At 33.0% G+C, this 26361-nt stretch overlaps 1 protein-coding gene and 1 non-coding gene across 2 annotated transcripts in view; one reads left to right on the top strand and one right to left on the bottom strand.

Moving 5' to 3' along the window:
* The window catches only part of Cbp53E (Calbindin 53E), a 354004-nt gene that overhangs the window by 231685 nt on the left and 95958 nt on the right, over window positions 1-26361 (bottom strand). The gene's annotated exons all lie outside the window — the stretch shown is intronic.
* TRNAG-UCC (transfer RNA glycine (anticodon UCC)) lies at window positions 22526-22597 on the top strand. The gene has a single exon. It is a non-coding gene; the product is annotated as a tRNA-Gly (tRNA).

Raw genomic sequence — 26361 nt, 5'->3', positions numbered from 1 at the left:
GAAAAGGCGATTTTATTTTAAAATAGTGTCAAAAATTGCGAATTTTTAGACAAAAGAAATATCTACTTAGTTTTTGAAAATAAAGACGAAAATTGAGAATTTTTACGCAAAAGGAATATTTACATATTTATCTCAATGTTAAAAAAAAATTCTAGTTCAACAGCAAATTTATTTTTGTTAATAAAAAAAGTATCTAGCTACTTCAAAAACTTATTTTATTTAAATAAATAATCAAAAATCTTATAGTATTAGTATCTCAAAGCCTGAATATTTTTGATTGTTGTAGACGGTAGTGGCGACGTCCGTTATTTTCAAAAATAACTGTTGAAGTTTTCAAACCGCATAACCGATGAGAAAATGTCACACAATTTTCAATAATAAAATTTGCCAACAAAGATAATTTCCAAAGTTTCAAAAAGATAAGTTTTTAAAATTTTTCGAACAATTTTCCAAGAGAAAAATTACGTTTTTTTTTTCAAAATTTGCGTAAAGAATTTTTTTCAGAAAAATAAATATTTCTCAACATTGATAATTTCCAAGCTTTACATAATATCAAAAAGACATGTTTTATAAAAATTTCAGGTCCCTTTTAATATTCTGCTAGTTAATAAAATAGCTAGCGTTGATACACAAAAAATGTTAAAGCACCTAGGCAAAATTTTGATAGGGAATCTACCTATTCGTCTGTGCGTAGAAAAGTATTGTTTTAACAGGAGGGCTTTGAATTTCGTTTGCCTGCAAATGTGTTGTTCCGTGTCCGGTCAATCCTGTAAAAATGCTAGCCGTGTTGGATAGTACGTTTTTACTCCGCCATCTTTCTCATGAGCGTTATGACCTATCACTTTACATTACGCGAGGTCAACTAACTGCTCCTATAACTAGTAGTCATTTATACAGTGTTTTCCAATAAGAGGTGTTATTTTGAATAGCCCGCTATTTCGGTAAATGTTACTTTTGAAGCTGTCATTTTGTGACATTTGACAAGTAGAAACTACGCCATTAATAAAAATGGAACGATACACGCTTCAACAACGCATTGAAATTATTAAAATTCACTTGAGTGAATCAAATGCAAATCATCTTGAGTGTTGAGGCCCATTTCCACCTCGGTGGCTTCGTCAATAAGCAAAATTGTCGCATTTGGGGCTCGAAAAACCCAAGAGTTATTGTTGAAAAGCCTCTTTATCTTCAACGTGTGACTGTTTGGTGCGGTTTATGCTCCGGCGAAGTCATTGGACCTTACTTTTTGAAAATGAGGCTGGAGCAACAGTTACGGTGAATGGATTGCGCTATCGAGAGATGATTAATGATTTTTCATGGCCGGAATTGAATGATATTGATTTGAACAACGTTTACTTTCAACAAGACGGCGCTACGTGCCACACAAGCAACGAAACCCTTGATCTTTTACGATCGAATATCAAAATAACAACTCTTATTGGAAAACTCAGTAGGTATAAAGAATAAAGTCTTCGGCGTTCGGCCAGGTGGCGCCCTCGGAACAGGTCATGTGGATTTTATTTTTTATAAAAATATAATTTTGTGTGTGTTGCACACTTGACCTTCAAAACTAGGGGTAGGTCAACGTTTACGTCCGATTTCTAAAACTTCTGTGAAAGCCCGGGCAACGCCGGCGACTAGTCAGAAATAAAGGTTCTTTGGTGTATGATTCGGGGCCCATTCAGTACTCAAATAGATTGAAATAAGAAAATAATTACTCTTTTACATTATTTATGCCTAGTTATTTCAATTTTATATTGATTTAGGTAGGTAGATGTTTGAGTTTGATCATTTCGTGTTGCACATAAAACAGGTAAAAATATTATTTTGCAAAAATATGATCTATCCATTTCTAAGAAAATTAACGTTAAAAAAACTAAAAAAATGTTTGTGTAGACATTTCTCTTTGTGAAAAAGCCTCTCAATTGCATTTACTTTGAAATACACATCGCGTTCCGGGAGGGTATAAAATGGAAATAACTAGATCTTGGAATAAATGAGTTATTTATGTATTTAAGTCGACGAGAATAACATGTTTGTTGAAGGTGGCAATGGATCAATATACGCATCGCACATAATTCTTTCTATTCGTAGAATTAAAACAATATTTAGATAAGATTCCTTATAATTTATAAGTTCAGAAAAATGTGTGTGGAACGTGTTGATTAATCGGTTTTGCATCTAATCATTTATGGTATTGGTGGAAGGTATTGGATGAAGGCACCATAGTATATGGAAACTAGTTGCTAACTGGCAGTCTATCGCCAATTTCATTTGTATAAGTACGTAGTCTTAGACTAGATTAGTTAGAAAATTGCCATGAATCTAAAACTCAACTCTATCAACTCGACATAAATAGGGTGACCGGATAAATCATCACAATTATAATTCATCACATCTTTAAAAAGCTATATAAAGTCAGGGAAAGTGATGAAACAAAAACTTTATTAACTGGGTTAAGTAGATTAGGTTAGGTTAGGTTAGGTTAGATTAAAAAAATTATAAATAAATTTCAGGTTTCTAATGACTTTATATCACTTTTTAAAAGTGTGTTGAATTATCACTGTGTTGAGTTCTCATGGAACCCATAAATAGATTTCTCCGTCGATTTTCGTGATTTAATTAAAAAATTTAATATTCGCTGAATATTTTATAACCAACATCTTAACCGTCCAATTACTCTTACCGAATTCAAAAGAGTAAGATATTAATTATAAAGTATTTAACGACTACGAGTATAAATTATAATTCTTAATTACTGCTTATAAACCATCTACGTTAAAAGGTTCCAGAAAACCTCAAACTCTCAAATGTTCCGAAAATACTTATAGTTTCCATTCATTTAAAAATTCGTTAAATATTCTTTTAATTGATCAGATTATAGAGACTATATACTGTACCTAAATATTGTTTTATTTAACTGACAGTAATGTGTCTATACGTTAGGGTGGTACTGTTGAATTATTGATAATATGTTTGTGATATTGCATATTATAATAGATAATCATTGAAGAAGAAGATAATACTAATAAACCAAACAAAAGATAATGGTCGTAACTGAAAATCGAACCCAGGAACTCTAGTTTATCCGGACAACGCCTTTAACTATTCGGCAATTGATGCTTAATTATTTTACTTTTTACTTACCATTTTTTGTAGATTTTTTATATCAATCTATAATTTTATCAACTAATTCCCATATTTTTTGGCTGCTATTTTTGCGCGATTACAAAGTTCTACCCGAATTTTTAACCTAGATAGAGTCTCAGATAAACCTATCCGATTTTTATTTATATGGGACACCTATAGTCTAGAATGAATGATTATTTTTTATAGTGCAATAACTATACCAATTGACTAAAACCTCAAATTGTAATACTTAATCATTGAAGATAATATCTCGACCGAATCTTTTTCTTATTTTTCTGTTTCACATTTTTTTGTTTGAGATTACACATTTTATTTATTTGAATAAATATTGTATTGCGCAACAATTTTGTCTGCGAAGAAATACTGAATTGGTTGCACTAATCTATTCGGGTTGATTTTATGTAATGTTCCTAAACAACAGAGATTAACAAAAAATATATATCAACCATTCAATTACGGTAAGCATAAAATAGTAAATATCTAAAATAAACAATCAAATATAATAAAAAATAGAGTTTGGGTCAAGTGAAGGCAAGCGTAAATGAGAGATTCGAGAAATTTTGTAAAGTTCTGCAGATTATCGCTTGGTACCTATTCCCAGAATCTGGTCACTATAGTGAATTTTATGTAGTCGACCCTTAACTCAAGAGGTTGGGAGAAGGTTAAGTTACTATTTTCAAGACCAATGTTTACTCCTTCGTCGCCTCAAAAATAGTCTATACACAGTTTTTTTACAAATTGGATTGGACAGAATAGTGCTATCATGGTTCCAAAGTTACCTAAAAGAGAGATTTCAATATGTCAAAATCAATAATACCCTTAGTGTACCCAAAACCTCATCTTTTGGCATACCGCAAGGAACTGTCATCGGTCCAATCCTTTTTATTATATCTTTGATGGGCGGACATAACAGTATAACTGCATTTTTGACCATTTAACGATTTATATGAGAAAATGTGTCTTGTGTATGCCGGCATCAATGGTATTAACAGTATAGTTACACCAGTACTCAAAACATAAATAAACAACTTTGTGCCTATTAAACTAACTTAAAATACTTGAGATAATTGGGTTCATAATAATGTTTTTTTGCTCTCCTGAAAAGTTACACTTTTGCAGTTATACTCTTATGTCCGCCCATCAAAGATATATGTAAATCAATTGTTCACTCTTCCCATTGTTGGAGATATCATATCTTACGCAGACGACACTGTAGTTATCACAAAAGGAAAATCATGGGAGGAAACAATGAGGATAGCCAATATCAATATAAACATACTCAAAACATGGTTCGACCTAAATTGTCTCTCACTAAATACCGAGATCATCCCATTCTCTTGGCTGGAAAAAAATTCGAAAACAATATTACCATTACAATCCATTCATCACAGTGTGAAAATAAAAAAAAAAAATAAAAAAGAACAATATCCCCAAAGTTGACATAGGCCCTTAAGTATTTTTTCTCAGGGCCTTCTGTGTGGAGTTAATGTTTTTAAAATATGTTGAAAACTAATAACATTTTTCGTTTTTATTTATGTAAGGATTATTGACACTGCATATTCTGGGGTAAAAGGAAAACCCGCAAAATAATTTATCTTGCTCACGAGGACCCTTTTTATATTGCACCCGACATCTTTCAAATGGAAAATATAATTTATGCGTTTTCCTACCCGGCTTTATGAAAATAACGAATGGGTTAGTATCAAATGTAAATTGATACCGGAATAATGTATGGTTACCCCATTTTGCCCGAGTTATCCAAGTTACCCCAAGTTTTTACACATATCTATTACAAAGGAGTTGAAAATACGTAAATATATAGTGAATGGAAATCTTAAGTGAAAAGCGGCAAAATCAGTCTAACTTTAATATTTTTTTTTTTTTTAAGTGAATACCTCACAAGAATCCCAACTGCTCCCGTCTGGAGCCAGTGAGACTATGGCATCCCCAATTGGGGGATGTTGTGAGGCTGAAGGTAAGTGATGAAGGGAAAGAGGAAGGTGGGGAAGTACTTGGCTATTCAGATCTGGTCACCAAACACGGCTAAAGCCATTTCAAGCAACGTTTCAATTCTGAATGGTGGTCTTACACCAGGGCGATACTGAGAGTATCTTCCACTCTGGAACGTGCCGCAAATATACTATATATTATTTTAAATTAATTAATTGTGAAATAACACAAATTAATCAAATAAAATTTATTTGCGCACGCCGGGTTCGAACCCGCGACCTTCGGATCTGTAGTCAAAAGCGTATACCACTAGACCACGCCGGCCGTCGGTATATGTTTGATTGATGTTAATATGTTTGATGTCATCAATTTTGTAAAGCTTTTCTGTATGAAATATTTAAGTCAGCTCTGATGGAGAAGTTTGAAGAAGTGGCACTCGACACAGCTTCGGCTGTCCCTAAAGTATGGTGGCGCTACGTCGACGATGTCTTCGCCATTTGGCCTCATGGAACAGAGAAACTAAACGAATTCCTGGACCATCTTAATTCTCTCCACAGCAAAATTAAATTAACAATGGAACTGGAAAACGAAGATAAAATCCTGCCCTTTCTATATGTGGAGGTGATGCGGAAACACGATGGTAGCCTAGGACATACTGTATATAGGAAACCAACCCATACGAATCGGTACTTACACGCTGATTCGCACCACCACCCAGCGCAGAAGAGAGGACTTATCCATACGTTGGTGACCCGAGCGACCAGAATATGCGAAGAACATAAAATCGGAGCGGAACTTACGAAGCTGACCGATGCACTGGAGCGTAACGGCTACCCAGCAAGTCAGACAAGGCAAATCATAAGAGCCAAATCTGCACCAAACGAAGACAGAGTTGAACAAGAGTCGAAAGGCTGTGCCTTCCTGCCTTATGTGCACAATGTGACAGACAAAATTGCCAGGCTTTTGAGAAAGGAAAATATCAAGACTGTCTTCGGAACAACAACAAAGATACAGGACTTACTGAGGTCTGCAAAGACTAAGTTTCCTCTGGAAACAGATGGAGTGTATAAACTCAGCTGTTCCGGATGTGACAAGGTCTATGTAGGCCAGACAGAGCGGACTATCTCCAAAAGAATTTCAGAACACTTCAGAGCTTGTAAACTCGGCCACCCTGACAAATCGGCAATTGCCGAGCATTTGATTGACACCGGGCATTACTTTGGATTTGTTCCTGAAATCCTGGGGAGACCGAAAACTCATAGAGCACGGCTGATTACGGAGGCCATTGAAATTCATAAAAATCCCGTAAACATTAATAGAGACGATGGAGCTAAGCTTAATAGTTCTTGGTATCCGGTAATTGACGGATACACCAGAGCTAAACGAAGAAAACCACTTTAAATAAAAAATGATACGTTAATGTTAGCTCAGAGGGTTGGAGCTGGCAACACGTTATCACAACCTCATACATAAGCTCACATTTTAACACAACCTCAAATAACACATCTGCCCTGATGATGGACACTGCAATGCTGTCCGAAACGTTGGCTAAAGAAGGAGTTAGCGCAACACGGCATAATACCCCAAAAACAAATAACAAAAAACAGCTCTGAAGACATTTTCTTTTATATTAGCTATTAGCTGAAGTACCCGGCGTGACCTGGGCTTTTTGACGAGTAATACGAAATCAGGTGTGGACAATAAATTTTCATATTTTAAACGTGTAGTGTGCAAAATTACATCACAACTATCAACATTCTGCTTTAAGTTGTGGAAAAGGGGGATGGATCTTCCAGAATGCGACTTTTACATATTGCTCAATAAAATTTAGCCTTCAGGCCCGTTCCCACAGTTCGTATTTTCAAAGTTAGCGTAGTTTCCCACATTTGCACATTCGACCCTACAATAAAACAATTCATTGGCCTGGTATTTTTATAAAAAATACTGTCTTGTTTGTGTATCATTTATGATTTAAGAATTCGTGACATTTTACTTCAAGCGGCGGTGGCTTTCAAATAGAGCTGTTCGCTCTCTATTTTATGATCACCCTAGTTAAACCATTATGCCTAAAAATATATTTGCCAATACCTTTCCCACCCCTGTCCCATAGTAATAAAAACCCCAAATAAAGTTTCATCTCCCTTAAAATAATCCCTTTAAAATATTTGTATTGTTTAAGTCACATCTGTATCATTTAGGATAGTTAAATGCATTATCTTTTATGTTTAAGAATGTTGTTTGCCGACGAGCGGGTGGAACAACTTCATTTTTGTAATATGTCCTTCAGAATTAGGTTTAAATAGAGATACCTCCCAGAAAAAGGGCAGTGTTGATATAACTGGTAGGTACAGGTGTACCTACGCAGGAGCTAGTATTGAAATAACTGATAGGTACATGCGTACCTACGCAGTCAGTCGTGAGATAATTACAAGGTTTATGTAAACCTAGAGAAAACTGAAGAATAAAGGAAACTAGACCTTTATTTCTTTCAGTTTAAGTTTGAGCAGAGGAAAATAAGATCCTCTGCAATTATACTGTGAACTAATAAATTTATGTCGACAAGAAGAAGTGTTTTCCTGCATTCCATCTGACGGCGTGTTCTCGTACCACGATAGCAGAAACAGGGGAAGAGGGTGTTTTTCGAAATCTCACTAACACAGTGATCTTTTTTAATTATTATTTGACATACATGTACGTTACAGAAAGATTTATTTTAAAAAAACTTGGAGTAGCGTTATTATAGTTCATAGGTAGAAAAAAACTACATTATTTGGCTACTTAAATTATAAACATGATAGGTATTACATTATACAAATCAGAAGTTTTTAACAGAGAGATTATGCATCCCAATTTAGTTATGAGGCTGAAGGTGGGGAGGGGAAGTAGATGGGTAAGAGGAAGGTGGGTAAGTACCTGGCTATTTAGATCTGATCACCAAACATGGCTAAAGCAATTTCAAGTAACGTTTCGAATCTGAATGGTGGTCTTTCACCAGGGCGATTCTGAAAGTAACTATGTATCTGTTAATTCAACACTAACGTGCCGTAAATATGCAAAAATTATTTTACATCAACAAATTCTGAAATAAAACAAATTTGAAGATTTTAATCCGTGACCTCCGAATTCGTAGTCAAGAATCATAATCACTGATTTATAGACAAGCCAAACCTTAAACATACGATTCTTGACCGAATAATGGATGAGTTGACATTTTTAATGGGTTCCACGCAGGCATCGTGAATTCAATTCCTTAACTGGCCCCAAAAGTCCTCCATCACGACACAAGCAACATTTTAAGCTTACTGTAGTGGTAGTAGGAGATTTTCACATTATTATCCGACTATTCGTAACACGGGAATGTTCAACATTCTTTTTTTAAATTAAAATTAGATAAACTAAGAAATTTAAAAAAATATATTAATTAGTAGTTAATGCTAAATGAAATTATTATTATTATTGAAGACAATATTAGCGATTTTTAAACGAAAATCTGAAACAAAAAAATCAGAAAAGGATACGGTCACATCTAGGATCAATAATTAAATATTACAATTTGAGGTTTTACTCAATAAAGTTATTCCGAAAAATAAATAGAAATTATTATAAATGATCATAAAAATCAGCATGAATTATATGTAATCTTAATGAAAAACTAAGTTTCAACTAACGAAATATATTTTTATTATTTGAGCCTTGAAGTTGTAAAAAGTACTCTATAATTGTTTTATTTAAATCTCAAGGGTGGTCAGAAACTTGAAGATGATTTCTGTGTGTTAATTTACATAATGTCACCACAATATTATTATATTTAATTTGGTCGAATAATTAATGAATTTAAAGGGCGCCAGTTTGTTTAAATATAACAAACAAATATGGTACAAGATAAACCAAAAATTATAAGAGAGAAAAGTAAATAATATGATTAATTCTTTACGAGTCGAAATACGTTACATTCGCCCGGGTCTCTTCGTATCCATAACGTGTTCATAACGTAACAATTATTACTTGTAAAATAATTGTTACCCTTTGTGCTATGCATAAAAAATCTTGTCTTAAACATTAGTTTACCAAAAACATAATAATTAATGTTCACAACGTGTTAAGGTGGTTCTGAACCATATCTGAACTGATCAGCGAGTAGCAAACGCTGTCATCCTAGTTGTGTTGCTACGCATCGATACGATCGCCTAGATCTTCGATATAAGTAAAGGATGTTGGGGCTTGTTGTTTTAAAAATGTTACAAATTATTGACTTAGCTCTTTTTGAAACGTGGCCAGGTTTCATAATCGAAAGCCCTGAGCATACGGGAGATGAATCTCATCTCGAATCTTCTCGAAAATAAATAATAGAAACTCCGTCGACAAGATAAATGTATCAAATGAAATATGTAAAATCCGCCGGAGACTCGTTTGAATTATGTATACAATTTTGGCGAGCATTCGCTCGAGACATGTTATTCCGCCACGTGGGTACACGTGCAATGGGACATTTATTCTACTCTGAAATACATTGTATTCAAATGTGGTTTACTAACATTGCCAACAGTATGAAAGATCTACAGTCTCTCGTGTCTAGGTTGAATAAAAAATGAGTTAATGATGAATGTAAGTAATTCTAAAGTCATGGTGTTTAAAAGAGATGGTACAAAAACAGTGTGCAATATAGTTGTGAATGAGGAATAGGTGGATGAGTCTGTACATTTAGAAAGTATGTTTACGAGAGATGGGAAGGCTGACAGAGATATTAAAACAGGGGTAAATGCAAGTAACTCTATTAATGGAGGACTGAACGCGGCCGGCGCTAACAAACAAAATATTTTAAGAAGCTAGCAGTCCACAATAGAGTGCTGATACATACCCTGATGTATGGCAGTTAGGCATGGAACTGGCAGAGGAAGGATGAAAGTAGACTTAATGCTGAAGAAAAGAGATCTCTGAGGCGTAATGCAAGGCTGATATGCTGCTACGCTTATGCGCAATACGTAAAATTAAGAAAGGGACGCTTAGATGGTTTGAGCATGTAAAGCAAATGAACGAAGAAAGGAGTGTGAGGAGAATATGCGACCATTTATAAAATGATTTTTAAAAAAACCATTGGTTCACAAAGCCTGACGTCATTCTACCCCAATCGTAGTAACATTGCGGACTAATGTGGAGAGATTACAACTATCATGACGTCATCTGATTTATGACGCGTTTAACATTTCAAATCGACCCATTTGTTCCACAAAATTTTTTTCCTTGGAAATAATTACGAATGATTATTACGACTTATTTAAAACTCCTACTACAATTATTGTAAGCATGAAATGTTGCATGTGCAGTGATGGAGGACTCATCTAAAAATAATATTTACAAATGGATAATTTACAAAGCACCGTATTTTTATAAATCGCCTCAACAATTGAACCCACGACGAGACACCTGGTTTGGAACTCGACGCATTTATCTACCTGACTACTAACCGATCTTTTTCATAGTATTAAATAAAACTAATTTCGGCTCTGACTCGGTCTGTAACTCTTGGATTTGCTTTGATTTTCAATATTGGAACTAATTTTGGGATCAATTAAGACAAGCGATGAAGTATGTCCGAAAATAATTCTATTTTATTTTCAGTTATTAATTAAATTTGAAGTGTATATTTTGTTAAATATTTTCACAGTAAATTTCCGGTCGTCTCTAAAATTCACGATGTTTGTTTTTGAAAGGTAAATATTTATTTTACAAATTCTTCCAACTTCCTGGCATCCTACGATTATTACAATATCCCGTGATTTTTCACAGGTCGCTAGTCTTGATTATAACTTTTTAACCACATTACAATTAACTTCTTATTTAAAATAGCTCACTGACTTAATGGACCAGGAAAGTTCCATGTTGTCAGTTAATATTAATTTTAAAAACAATAACCTTCACAAGTAATAAAACTAAAGTTCATTCGCTAACTCGACGTGTGACGATCTATTCTCAGCAGACTTTTTGCACCGACCTGGCTCAACGTACGTTAAGGTACCGCGAGGCGGGCGCGTGAGAGCCTTATATAAACTACGTGTACCTTGTCGGAATAATAATGGTAAAGGGGGACGCGTTACCACCCCCTGCCTGCACCCCTTCTAATAATTCTGCAGTCTTCGGCTAGCGGAAATGACAAAAGCTTTCTAAAGAATGAAGGCTTCGACGATTTCGAAAAAATTACTTCTTAAATTATATTGTCTAAAATTTCGGTTACATATACTTTTTAAAACTAGTTTTTATTAGGTAACGAACTCAAACCCGTGAAGGATTTGTGGAGCTGAATTGCTGTAGAATGATTTAGAAATATTTATGAAAATGTACTAATTTATAGGTTTATCGCTGGCCTGAATTGTTGACCCATGTTTTCAAATTTTGCAAATGGTAATTAAAATAATTTTCTGTCAAATAATCGTATTACAATGCGTACTTTTTAGCTTGTGTGAATTCTGACACAATCGGTTCCAATTTTAAATTCAAAGCAAATTTTAGATCACTGAACCAGAGTTACAATCACTCACAGACAAATCTACAGCCAAAATTAATATGCTTATGGTAGAATAACTCATTAAGATTTTACTCATTAACTTATTTCACTATAAAAATATTCATCCCAGACTTGCGGAAAATTCAATAGATGTCGCACATTAAAATTAAAATGTATATATTTATCCAAGAAACTATCTAGATTGCATTTAGTTTAGGTGGAATCTTGTGGTCATACATAAAGAAAGCAGCCAAAAACATGTGCGTTAAAGATAATGAAGATAATGTTGGTAGCTGCCAATCGAAGTGCGATACAGTCAAAAATGACGAAGTTAATAACGGTTGAATTAGCTCAGCATTCAGGGTACTTCCCCGGCAAGGAAGAGGTCCTGTTTTCAATTACTAGATGCGATGTATTTTCTGTTTCACAGCTTTCGTAGGAGATTCGTTAATATTGTTATCAATGATAATAAATGAATATGTTTTATACTTGATGATCTCAACGTATATGTGAGTTCAAAATATGTATTAATTTAGTTCATATCTTGTTAACGGCCCACTGTAATTGCGATCAAATTCTGCATAAAGTTTTTCGTAATCTAATAATAAACATTTTCTTTGTGAATACAGCAAAAGATCTCTCAGCTGTACGGAGATGGTGGGAATAATTCATCTCCAATTGATGTTGTGAGGTTAAAGAGAGTGAGGAAGGGAAGGAGGTGAGGAAGCAAATGGTTTGGGAAGTACCTGGCAGTTCAAATCTGGTCAATAAACAACCCAAAAACCATTTCAAGCAACGTTCGAAGCGTAAAGCAAAAAAACAAAAAAAAACAACCATTAAAAACAAAGCTGTTTTAATAATATTATTTACACGTTAATTAAAAAAATAATGTTAGGTGTTTAAATATGCTACAATATACATTAACACTACCATACAGCCAGGCGTGTGTGTACGAGGGATGTGTTATAATCTTAATAATTTATTTATTTATATGTTATGGCGATGCACTACGTCGTGTAATATTTTGAATCGAGCCGCTATCAAAAACACACCTTACGTAGACGGCGATAAGGCTTAAATTCCCGCTTCACACCATCCACCTGTTTTGATTTATGCAAGAAAAAAACATGGCCAAAAAGTGCCTTTTATTTTATTTGGTGGATGTTCAGGCACAAATATTTAAATGTTTTTCGATCATTTTATAAATAACTTAATTTGCCACATTATACAATAAAACCATAACCGATAATGGTTCGTAAGTAGGAGATTTTGAACTTTAAAGCAGTTTTCATAGGCCTTATACATTATTTTTTTCTGGGCTTATAAAAAGACTTATCTAAAAAATACTCGATTATTTCAAAGGCCAGGATGTATTATACTCGCAGTCTGAAACATTTCTAGGCGACCAAATTTTCAAACCAAAAACACATGATTTTAAATTACTACGTAGTGCATCGCCTTAATTAATTCAGTTTATATTTTTTAACGTATAAAATATCTTTTTAAACTTTAAATTTTCTTTGGTTTGAACTGGAGTCGACAACTCTACCAAACTTATCAAATGCCGATCTGGGAGGACCGAAATTTATTTTGTTTATTAACTGATGTAATATCATCCGATTTCAGAGAAATGCATAAATGTCCGCCTGTGTGTTTTGGTTGCCACCAATTTAATAGGATGCAGTGTAATCGACAACGCGTCTATTTGCCGAGTCTCAGCCCGATCGGGTGTCAGGAGTGGGTAGATTTCCGCAAAAAGATTAACATTCATTCATTACTGAAAGCAAAAGTGATTTTTAAATAAATATGCATCTTTCTTTCGATATCCTTAATTTTACTTTATTTTTATTTTTTATTCTAGATAAAAGAAAATTACATTTTTCACTTATTTAACTAGAAATAACAAATACATTACACATAAATTACATATTATTTATTACACATAAATATATTACACAACGATATTATTCACTTTCATTGTTTTGTTGATTGAGCATAAAACTGAACAATTTTTTTTTAATGTACCTACACTTTTTTCATTTTTAATTTTGTCTGGTAGGCAATTATATATGTTGCTCCCCTCGTAACCAATGGATTGCTTGCCATAATGAGTATGTATGGTGTTTAAATGTATTTTATCGTGTTGCCGTGTAAAGTGTGTGTGTACTTGGGACGTTTTAATGAGTTCTGTATTTGTATGTATGAGTTTATTATTTATTTTGTAAATAAGGAGACATGTTTTATATTCATATAATTTTCTTAATTTTAATAGTTTCCATATATAATTTTTTTGTTGATGTTCTAGGTTTGAAATGAAATAGCTTTTTGATTACTTTGTTTTGTGTTACCTGTAGTTCATCTATATATGTTTCACATGCATTTCCCCAGATTTCAATCAAGTAGTTTAAATGTGTACGAGGCTATAATATAGACCTTTTTAAATTTTATTTGGTAACAGATATGATATCCGGCTAAATACGCTAATTTAGGGGGTGTGATTTTATCTTTAATATCTTGAATATTATGCTGTTTAAAAGTTAGGTGTTTATCAATGCACAACCCAAGATATTTCTCCTGTATCAGGATTTGCAGGTTGTTATATTCAATTTTTAAGGGTAGATGAGGAGGAATTATTTTACGAGTTGAGCTTAAAATCATGTATCCTGTTTTTTTAACATTCATTGTTAGGATATTTGATTGGAGCCAACTGTTAATTTAGTCCAAGTCACTCTGTGCATTTTCTAGTAAGATGTTTAAATCTTTACCCCAGTAGAAAATTGCAGTATCATCTGCATATAAAAAATTATCACCTATTTTGACTAAATTTCTTGTAATGGATATTTTATTCAATCGGCCCTACGAGAATTGGTTCTTGAATAGAAAACAGGATATTTGTTTAGAGAGGAACAACCAAAAAATATGTGATCTAAAGTTCCCAATTTAGACCACAGAATGTAGAATCTGGAGAATTTTCATTTTATCAAATAAGAAAATAAATTTTCATGCGATAACTCTCTTTATCAAGGTTACATGGTTAAATTGACTTTTAACAAGAATCTTTTTTGGCAAAATGAGTTATTCTGCTAAGCTTATCATATTAAATTGTAAGCCCTTTCAAACATAAGTTCAAACGAAACAACGGAATTCAAAATGTCAAAAAATGTTTCATTTTACATATTACATACATATTTTACAGACATATATTTTTCACTCACATACAGTTGGCAAATGTTGCCCCACATCAAAGAAACGAGAGAGTAAAATGTTTGATGTTTTAAATATTAATTCAATCCAGTCTTTAATTCAATTTGGGAGGCAGGTATGGGTACCACCACCATAACCAACACCTCTGTCAGTCACGCCAAGTGGTTCGCTACGTTTCGTAACCTAGCAGGGGGGGCGGGTTCATGGGGTGAATTTTGTCCAGGTCTTGCAGGCGGAATTGCGTGGCGGGTTAGATCACATGATTGAGAGAGATCTTTTGACCTATCTAACAGGCCTTTATCGTAACATCGCCTTTCACCTCAGTGGGAGTGATGAATTCATACGTCTGTCACTCCTGGACCCACTGATCCTCATATTCCTTCGATAGATCTTGTAATATACCGTAAATATTACCGGCCGCGAGTTTCTTGTGTATGAAATATAGAAAAGGGAACGGAATGGAACTATGAGAGGATGCCACCAGAATAAAGAAAGTCCTACCTTTGGTCTTGGTGTCCTCAATGTTCCCTCTCTGGCAGCACGTAAATACTCCTAGTATTAATCCAGAATTGCAATCCAACAACCTGTTATCAGTGGCGCTGCAGAAATGGTATGGAAAATACTTCCCGTCTCTTGGTGACAAGGTTATAGGACGGAAGGTAGGAAGTAAATTATTATAACAATCGGCTATATACCCGAACACAACCAACCCCTCATACCTTTTTTCCATTACAGAAATACTTTTGCTTCCATTCCTAAAAAGACCTTACACACAGCATCCCCAAAGATGACATAAGTCCTGAGGAAAAATATTTTCTTAAGGAGCCTCCTATATGAAGTTAATGTAAAAAAAATTAAAAGTCGACACTCCGAGGTAGCTGGGAAGTGTTATGACAAAAAATAAATTGATATTTAAAAAATTGAAATTGATAGAAAAAAGTATTTATAGTTTTAAATTATCTTATTTTGCTATCTATGGCTTCAAATTTTTAACTGAAATCAAGAATTCATAATTTATTTATATTATACGTGCAATGTGCATACGGGCTTTTAAAAACATGTTATATCATAATACAGGGTTTTCCAATAAGAGATGTTATTTTGAATAGCCCGGTAGATGTTACTTTTGAAGCTGTCATTTTTTGACATTTGACAAGTAAAAACTACGCCATTAATAAAAATGGAACGATACATGCTTCAACAACGCATTGAAATTATTAAAATTCACTTGAGTGAATCAAATGCAAATCATCTTGAGTGATGAGGCCCATTTCCACCTCGGTGGCTTCGTCAACAAGCAAAATTGTCGCATCTGGGGCTCTGAAAACTCAAGAGTTATTGTTGAAAAGCCTCTCTTTCTTCAACGTGTGACTCTTTGGTGCGGTTTATGGTCTGGCGGAGTCATTGGACCATACTTTTTCGAATGAGGCTAAATGAGGCTAGAGCAACAGTTACGGTGAATGGATTGCGCTATCGAGAGATTATTAATGATATTTTATGGCCGGCATTGAATGGTATTGATCTGGACAACGTTTTCTTTTAACAAGACGGTGCTACGTGCCACACAAGCAACGAAACCATTGATCTTTTACGATTGAATATCAAAATAACACCTCTTATTGGAAAACCCTGTAGTATAAAACAAAGTCACTATACGCGTCTCTCTGTTTGTGCGCTTAGTTCTTGTAAACTATGCAACGGACTTTGATAGGGTTTTAAAATTATTTAGAGAATTTTTTCCGAAAGATTAACATATACATGGTGTCCGGAAACTCGTAGTACAAGCCGGAAACTGGAGAATGTATACCACACGGGGAACCCAAATAAACATAAAGTTTTTTGATTTGAGCATTTTTATAAAAAAAAAAAAAAAACAAAAAAATATATTTTTCGGCTATTTCAGGGTTCAAATTTTTTCGTCATTATTTGTTTTACTTTTAAATTTTTAAATAGTTTTAATTAGTTGGGTACTTTGATCTTCAGTAATAATTTATAAGAATTTGATCCAAAAAAAATCAACTTCTGACTCGATTTACTCGAAAACGAAAGCTCAAATCAAAAAAAATTATATTACAAAATCGACTCCAAATGTGATGTAGATTCACCAGTTTCCCGCTTGTACTACGAGTTTCCGGACACCATGTATAATACATATATAATTTATCATTTATCATATCATTTACATATATAGTTAAAAAATTTAAACCTAACCTAGCCTAACCCAACCTACTTAACCAAGTTAATAATTTTTTTGTTTCATCACTTTCCATGACTTTATATAACTTTTTAAAGATTTGATGAATTATCATTTTGTTGATTTATCCGGTCACCATAATACATGGATATTATATTGAAAGTAGAGAAATGTCGAGAAACCCCGGATACACATCAGCTAGTACGTAATAATTTAGTGGAACAGTAATCATGAAATTAAATTTGCTATTTAAATTATATGGAACCCATGCAGAAGAGAAGTATTATATGCTAACGTTAATTATTATTATTATTATTATTGAGGTTTATTATTATAGCCTTCTTGTTACTATATTCCGTGCAATTGAACTCTCTACAATATCTTTGAAAGTATTGCCAACTTCATGTAATTTAGGTACAAGCGAGGATCTAAATGAGTAGGTCCTGATATTGTTGTGGCAAATAAAATAATTAGGATCGAGTAGTTCTAGTTGGTTTATGGAAGATAATTAGGCTGAGTAACTCAGGGCTGTCTATAAAATAGATACAAGTACCTATTCTTTCTTAAAGTTTTAATACTTTTAATTATTTCATCAAGTTGTTCAAATTTATAGTTTGTATTGGAAAATTTAAAAAATTATAACAAGGGTCTTCAATTTAACATGCTATTAATTATTATTTGTTTGGTAAACTAATGTTTTTAAGACAAGATTTTTTATGCATAGCACAAAGGGTAACAATTATTTTTATAAGCAATAATTATTAGCCTGAAACACTCATCCACTTTGAAAAATCTCCTGATAAAAGATACATGACGCCAACGGGACCTAAAAATGTAGACAATTTGTCTCGACGCCATCTAGTGAGAGAGTTAGCACTTACAATGCCTTTCTCATATAAAATAAAGTTGGTTGTTTTCAGGTGAAACAATGTAACAAGCAGTAATTGTTGAATGAAACACTAGTATATATTGAATTATTTCGCGGATAAGAGATAAGCCGCCATAGCTCAGAAGTCAGAGCTGTCGACCGGAAATTGAAAGGACACGGGTTCAAGTCCCGTTGGCGTCATGTATCTTTTATCAGGAGATTTTTCAGTGTGGATGAGTGTTTCAGGTTAATAATTATTGCTTATAAAAATAATTGGTAACATGATATTAATTTTTAGGAACGGCATGAGGACCTCCATCCACAGTTGAAGGGTAATGTACCACTTACGGGACATCCTGTATAATACAAGCTGAGTAAATTAACGTAGAACGGTAACGCTAGCGTGTCATATTGGTATCCGAAGAATATTTTCGAGCTTGGTAATGGAAAGGTTAACAACTATAGAACAAAAAGAATCCATATATTTATATAATGAAGATTGTCTGAGGCGGTGTTTGTTTGATTTTTATACAAATGTACAGATTGATGAAATTTTTCACGATTCACCTTCAAAATAAGAGGAAGAGGTCACTGTCTAAGTATGAATCAGATATACTGTTTTGTAAAGCCCGGGCAACGCCGGGCACTTAAGTAAGTGATGGATAAAAAAACACAATAGGGGCTACTTCAAATTAATAACTCAAATATTAAGGTAACTCTCGCGTTTCAGAGCTTGGTAGCAGAAAGGTTAACAACTTTAACACAAGTACGAGCATAACTAAAAAGACAAAGCGTACATGTATAATGTAACAAGATTAAATAAATGTACATAATGTTTACCCGAATTATTTCACAAGCAAACCAGCTTAGTCGGAAGTTTTCACTCCCTCGTGAAATCTAGGTTCCCTTTTCTCATTAAATCGCGAATTCCTTTGTGTTTTCGGTGAAAATTGGACAGTGGTGACCCCCCAGAGTCCCTGCGAGTCACATGAACAGATATTGTGTTTGTCTTTTGGATAGCCGCGACAACAGGGGACTTTATTTGTTCAGATGTTTTGTTTAATTTTGAAATTAGTTGGTGGGTGCCTATTCAAACAATTTAATAAAATGGACTGAGAATTTAAGGCGGGGACTGCAACGTAACATGTAACCCGTCTGAGAATCATTCTCTATAGAGGCGATTAATGTAGGCACATGCACTTTTATACAAAAGTGTACGTGTAAGAACTTAAAAACAGTAAACTCCTGAGTTGCCGGTATTAAATAAATGAGTATCTTCTACTTAAAAATATATATATGTTACCGGAAATGTATGATATCTAGGAATTGTATACAACTCCTAGGAAATGTATTCAATTCCGAAGCTATTTAGGAAATGTATAAAATATGGTTTTAAAAATCATTTAATACATACATATCCTGGGAAATGTATACATTTCCTAGGAATTGTATATAATTTTAATATCGTATTAGGAAATGTATAAAAAGAATGCTTTTTGTAATAAAACTCGTTGATTTATTTGCTATATTCTTGTAGAGTGTTGAAAAACTTTCATTTGGTAAGTAGTCAGTCTGTTATTTAAATAATTATAAATGTCACAATATTAAATTAAAAGTCTTTTGTGTTGGGTTGGGTTAGGTTAGGTTGGGTTGGGTTAGGTTAGGTTGGGTTGGGTTAGGTTAGGTTAGGCTAGGTTAGGTTTACGCGGCACTATCGCGATCGCCTGATCAGACGATGCAATACCCTCCCCTTGCCCCGCTATCCCCGCGTACCCATTGATATCTTAATAGTTTTATATTTGCTATTGCTATTTAGGAAATGTATAGATTTCCTAGGAAATGTGTCTAATATAATTTATTTCACACATTTCCTGGCAATTTTAGGAACTACATACATTTCCTATGAATTGAATACAATGACGGATTACATACATTTTCGTTAACATAATATACACAAATAAAACCTCTTTCGGCCATCGATATGAGTGAGTAACCTAGTTGGTTGATGCTTGCGGCAGATTAGATTTTTTGTTTGAATTTCACAAATAATGTATCAATAAATTTATTTATTTATTTATTTTTACATTTATTACATACAAGATATACAAATATAAAAGGAAGCTTTGACTGTCCAACTAGGAAGTTTCCCGTTTTAGGACAGTCAAATTGGCAGGTTGAGTGTACATAATTCTAGGTAGGTACATGTAAAATATAAAAATAAAATTAAAATATAACATATAAATGTAAGAAAGAAAAATAGAAAGAAAATATTTTTTTTAGGAAAATACAATTTAGCAGTAATAAACAATAAAATCCAGATAGGTACATGTAAAATATAAAATAAAAATATAATATATCAATGTAAGAAAGAAAAATAAAAAAATATTTTTTTGGTAAATACAAAATACAAAATCGAAGAAATCAACTCAGACTACGTTTTTTAATAATTTTTCGGAATCTGTCCTACCTAAGTCTAATAACCATTTAGTAATTTTAGTACCGAAGGCTGATAATTCACACAGTTTAAATTGATAGGGGATTTTGTTGTATATTTTTGGTCCCAGGTATGAGAAAACTTTTTGATAAGCCGCAGTATTGCTAGTTGGAATAGAAAGGTCGTTTCTGCTCTTACTTCTGGTGTGATGATTATGATCGACTGTTATCGTTTTGTTTTTATTTTACACATATTTACACATATTATTTTAGATTTTCACGGCCAAATTTATTATAGTGATTATTCTTCGGATTATTATGCCATATTGCGTTTCCTCAGTATTTTGCCAAAGTTTCGGACAACGTTACAGTTCCCATCATTAATACACATGTGAAGATTGTTTTATTTCTAAAGCTGCGAGTATTAAATCTTTATGCGCCGGTATTTCAATATTATAAGCAATTAAATCAATGAGGTTTTCGGCGTTTAGTTTTGGTTTAAATATTCGTTGCTTCAACCTCGCATATTATTTTAATTGGAAACCATAGTCACAATATTATCTTCGTAATCTATGTGACTTGTACGATAGCAGTTCCTCTACTATTGCCTCCTATAAGAGAGGGCACCCGAGGAAGGGGAAGATGAATAGTTTCACTGGCTCCGGGTAGGTATTATGCAAAATATTTTTTCCAGCAACACCGAAATTGCAACACAAAAATCATACTGTAAAATGGGGTGACTTAGATCAACTTTCATCTTTGAAACTAAATAACTTTTTTTATAAAAACATTTGTGTCGAAAAATTTGATGTCGTATTTAATGCACATGTTTAAACTATCAACATACAAACGAATATATATTTTTTGATTGTTTATATGAACAAGTGTCAAAAAAAATTGTCAATTTTCAGAGTAGGGGGACTTTGACCTACCATGATTTTATAAGCTTATTACTATGATACGCCAATTCCAAAAAATATTATATAAATACGAATTTTTACATGAACGTAATTATATATTATAACATCAATAGACAGTGATATACTTTACAATATAAATGACACGAAACTATTGAAAGGTGTTTAAATATTTTTTAAAAACAGCTTCACAACTCAACCGACAATTTTTTTGAATATAACTAGATACCAACTAATTTGACATTTATTTTCGATGTGTCATTGTATTCATGTTGCCCGAAAAAATCATCCAAAAGAATCGAGTAATATCTAAGTGGTAGTGAGAATATGGTTCACAAATTATGTATACCGTTAAACACGTATGAAAGATTAAAAGTTTATTTTTTCTGATTCTAAACATTGCAATAACAATGTGTAATTTAATATTTTATTCATTATTATTGAATTAAAAAATCTTTCATTCTGAAACGGTTCCATCTGATGCAGCATAGTTATGGCACAAAAAACGACACTGGCTGGTAAGACGGCTGTCACCAACGTTGCCCGGCATATTTAGCGTGAAGTAAAACTCCTCCGAATTCACGAACAAAAACGAACATGTCGTTTTGACGGCTATCGAAATGGCACATTTTAAATAGTTATTGAACATAAAAATACCTTCACTATCGTAATTTGTTTTCTAGAATTTATAAAAAAGTGAAAAAAGCCTATTATTGCAGACATCCACGGTGATTAAAGTCGCCCCCTGATTTAAAAGTATCCCCATATTATAATCTTCCAACGCAGATTTTATACTCGTATATTAAATTTTCGTCTAAACATTCCGAGTAAATATATATGTTCCCAACGCCATAAGCCACAATTCTTTTCGCCACTATACAAAACACTTGCAGAGAGAGGTGTGAAAAACGGCGTTAACTGGGGAGGTTTTACCCCACCACCCCCTGGTGACGTGACAAAACCTACAATGTTACTACCTACCTCGTAACTTCCCTCCCAGGAGCAAACTGGCTAGCAAATTCAGCTCGAGAATGGTGTAAGGGATTTCTCACACATATTAAGGATCCCGCATTCCTAATTTCTACCCATTTATAACATACTTTCCTTAAACACGTTTAATTTGCTCTTCAAACATTTTATTGAAGTGAAACTTCTTTACGCGCGTCATGCAATTTCGAGGACCGGAGTAAAACCGACTCATGACCGAAACGAAAATGCGGGTACCCCCACCACCGATTAAAGTTCATTTGATCTAGTCAAAGTTTTGAAGTAACATATAAATGCTTCTTAGCTCATCCCGACAACTGGCGTTGGTGGTGTAATGGTCAGCATAGTTGCCTTCCAAGCAGTTGATCCGAGTTCGATTCTCGGCCATCGCACATTATTTTTTTGTTTTTAACGCCTTTTTCATTCAATATCTTATTTTTTAGTAGGTCAGAACATTTTTTAAAAGAAAATAATATTGCAAAATAATAAAAACACTTATCTCACTGTGATAAAACATTACTCCGCTAGAGCGCGCTTTGCGTTATTGTGTTGGATTAAAATTATTATCTAATCCGTATATTATGATAATTGTATTACATTTATTTAATTAATTTATTTATTTTGATAATATGTAATAATTTACAGAAAAAAAAATTAAAACTATCTCCCTCTGATAAAATATCCGTTCGCTAGAGCGCACTACGCGATCTTGTGTGGGATTCTATTTCTGTACATTGTACATTATTTTTAAAAATATATTATATTTTGGGTGTGATGTAGGTAACATTATAAAACATAACAAGCTCTCATATTTTCAGAACCTACATAATATAATCAATTTATGCGGCTTTGCTTACAGTTGGTGCTCAGCGTGGTTGGCTTTCAATCAGTTAAGCGAGGTTCGATTCTCGGCTGTGGCATTTTTGAAGTGAAACCTTGTTGAGGTGGGGGAGCCGCTCACGAACGTTCTCTCTCTTCTCTTCTTTCCTCTCTCTCAGACACCAGCGAACTGCGCCACGCCAAGCATCAGCTGAAACTAGAAGTTTCACTTCTGTCTTGCGTAGGCTTGACACACCCACTTTTTTTTTACATCTCTGTACATTTAAGAGTTGAAAAAGTCGATAAGTTTTCTCCGAAAATTATGAAAAACACATTTGGTTTTGATATTTAACATGTTATATGTATGTATTTCTTTATGTGATTGAAATGACGTTCGTTAGAGAAATGTTGGTTTTATTTTAAATAAGTCATGCTTCATTAAGTATTTTCGCTTACGCCTATGTTTTCTTTTAACATAAGGGCGCTTCCTCTAACATTCGTGTTTACATAATATCTTCCTTTAAAACCATCTTCTTTTTCTTTTTTTACCCTTACTACGGATCCTTAAAACAAGAATATTTCAGAATCAATATAATTTGAAGCATTTAACTGTAGGTAAAGGTATCAATTTTTTAATATTTATTTTGAATATTAATAATTCCAAATGATAAATATCGTTAATTTTTTTATTGGTTGATCTTAACAAAATTTTAGTCTGCCGTGACTTTGTGAAGGTTATAATATATATTCCAATTGCTTCAAACTTAAAATGTACTTCGTATGAGAACGTCATAGGTTCACAAAGTCCGGAAAGTTGGGGCTAGGGCAAAAATGAAATATACGAAAAATAAAATAAATCTAAAATTCTAAAGTTTCTGTCAACATCCGTGCAGCTTTTAAGGGTTCCGTGGATGACAACAACATTCAAGAACCACTTGTTTACCATATGGATTGCTTATTTAGAGTAGTTATCAATTAGTAGTTATCAGTTATCAGACCGGTCAGTGGTTGAGTGGGCATAGCGCTTGGGTCTCACCCGAGCGTCGCGTGTTCGATTCCTCGGCTGGCTAAGTCCTCCATCACAACACAAGCAACATTTTCGGCTTTCTGTGGTGGTAGTAGGAGATTTTCAAACATTGTTGGGTTATTCGTAACCTGGGAATGTTTGTCTTTCTTTTTAAAAAAAAAAAAAAAAATTATTTTAAAATTTAAAAAAAAATATATTTAAAAAAAAATTTTAAATTTTAAATTTTAAATTTTTTTTTTTTTTTTTCAATTTTTTTTTTAAATGATACCCCTGCAAGGGGTCATAGTGATGTAGCGTTAGAATGGGGCATGACAAAAATAAGGTTGAGAAATACTGCAAAAAAGCCTCGTTTACAAACACTGAAGTCAGATGAAAATTTCATGTGTAAATTCGGACTTGACTAACCAGAAATTTAAAGCAGTCCGCTCCTGACTATTAACCCTCAGGATGCCAATAAATCCATCGTGGATTTGCTAGAAGCTTACAGCACTTACCTTGATTTTATGGTATTTTGAACCTTTCCTTAAATTTTCTTTAAATTTTCCTGGCATACTTACATATATTTTATTCGCCTGGCAAGGAAATAATGTATCTTCGTATTAAAATAGCTTCTCGTTGCGCCATTTTCAAATGTGTTTATTTCATCTGTGAAAAGGCGAGTCGCAAAATTCCATGTCAATCGTCACAATTCCGATTTTAAAAAGTCATACTGTCTTCATTTGCCGTAAATTTACACACGACTTATTTATTTTGTGAAGAACGTTTATTTTTGTACATCTTCATTATATTTTTTATATTATTAGAGAGAGAAAAAAACATTATTAAATATATAAGTAGCTATCCCGGTAAAGAACATAGGATAGATATATAAAAAAATGTATAAATATATAAACAAATTTACAAACATAGATCGTACGTCGTATATGCATAATAGTTATTATAATCTTATAATCATAATGATACAGTTAAAGATTATTGCAAATCTGCTTGTGTATTTACCTTTATGTCGACAGAGCATGTTTCATTTCTCACGAGATGCAATCTTTGGGAACATGAATTTTACATTAAAAGTTACTTGCCAAGCAAAAAAATCAGTTAAAATTTTAAGATTACATTTCTAAGCAATTTTAGGCTTTCATTGGAGTTCCACAGGGTTCTCACCTGGGACCTATATTATTTTTAATATTTGCCAACGATATTGTAAAAATGTTTGAAGTAGTAAACATACTCTTGTTTGCCGATGACCTCCATCAATGGTTGTAATATTCTTCAATGTAATCTTGATCGCTTATTTGTGATGATATAAAATTCAATTTATATAATTCTCTAGACATAAATTTTCTATTCTGCTTCATTACAGCAACAAAAATGTTCCCTTTTTAAGTTTCATCAATTTAAAAATATCTATACACGTTTAGCAAATCAACTACGTAAATTCAATGAAATCAAAAGATTTAAACGACGAATCTTACAGAAGAACCATGAGCAATTTGGTACTAATATTCAGATTAGTTAGTGGCTTAATGGTTGAACCTGACTTAACTAAGCTAATAACGTTCCGAATACCAAGTCGTAATAAGAGACTTCCAGAGTTGTTCTTTGCTCATTCATCTAACACCAATTATTTTATTAATGCTACATGGGCTTGGAAATAAATTCAGTTCCATTAATATTTTATTTTTTTTATACATAAATTTAAATCAGAAATTTCTAACATTTTTTCGACGATATCATTGTTTTAAAATTTGTAACTTCCTTTTTTATGTAAATATTTAACTTATAAATAACTTTTTCTTTTATGTTGATTTTTGTCATTTACTACAGGCAGGTATTTACACCTTTTTCTCTCTTTTTTATATTTGTTGTATCGATGTGTATTACGTTAATTCATTGTGTTGCTATCTTATTTTTTATAATATTTTGATGCTATAAAAACATTATTATTTATTTTATTAAAATAATGTTAATTTGAATGCACTAATAATGTAATTAATTACTACTTGTTTTGTGTGAAATCCCAACGGGCGTAAATGAATGAATAAATAAATAATTTTGAGAGAAGCAACTACATTAAATGAAGCATGGAGTCTAGTATTATGTTTATTCAGTACGCGATAATTAATTCTACTCACCAGGTCAAGGCTGTCTTCGTTAATGATTTTTATGTAAATAAAACACTACAATTTTTTCTTCGCTGTGACAATTTACATTAGGTTATGGCATTACATCACTTTAATTTATGTTCTCAATTGGAATATGTAATTTATAGTTCACGTGTCTTAAAAAAATATGCTTTATTTATTCAATTTC

The sequence above is a fragment of the Hesperophylax consimilis genome, chromosome 28 (assembly GCF_061612785.1).
Source record: "Hesperophylax consimilis isolate HC1 chromosome 28, BYU_Hcon_1.0, whole genome shotgun sequence".
Taxonomy (NCBI): domain Eukaryota; kingdom Metazoa; phylum Arthropoda; class Insecta; order Trichoptera; family Limnephilidae; genus Hesperophylax; species Hesperophylax consimilis.
This window is presented reverse-complemented; position numbering and strand designations above follow the sequence as displayed.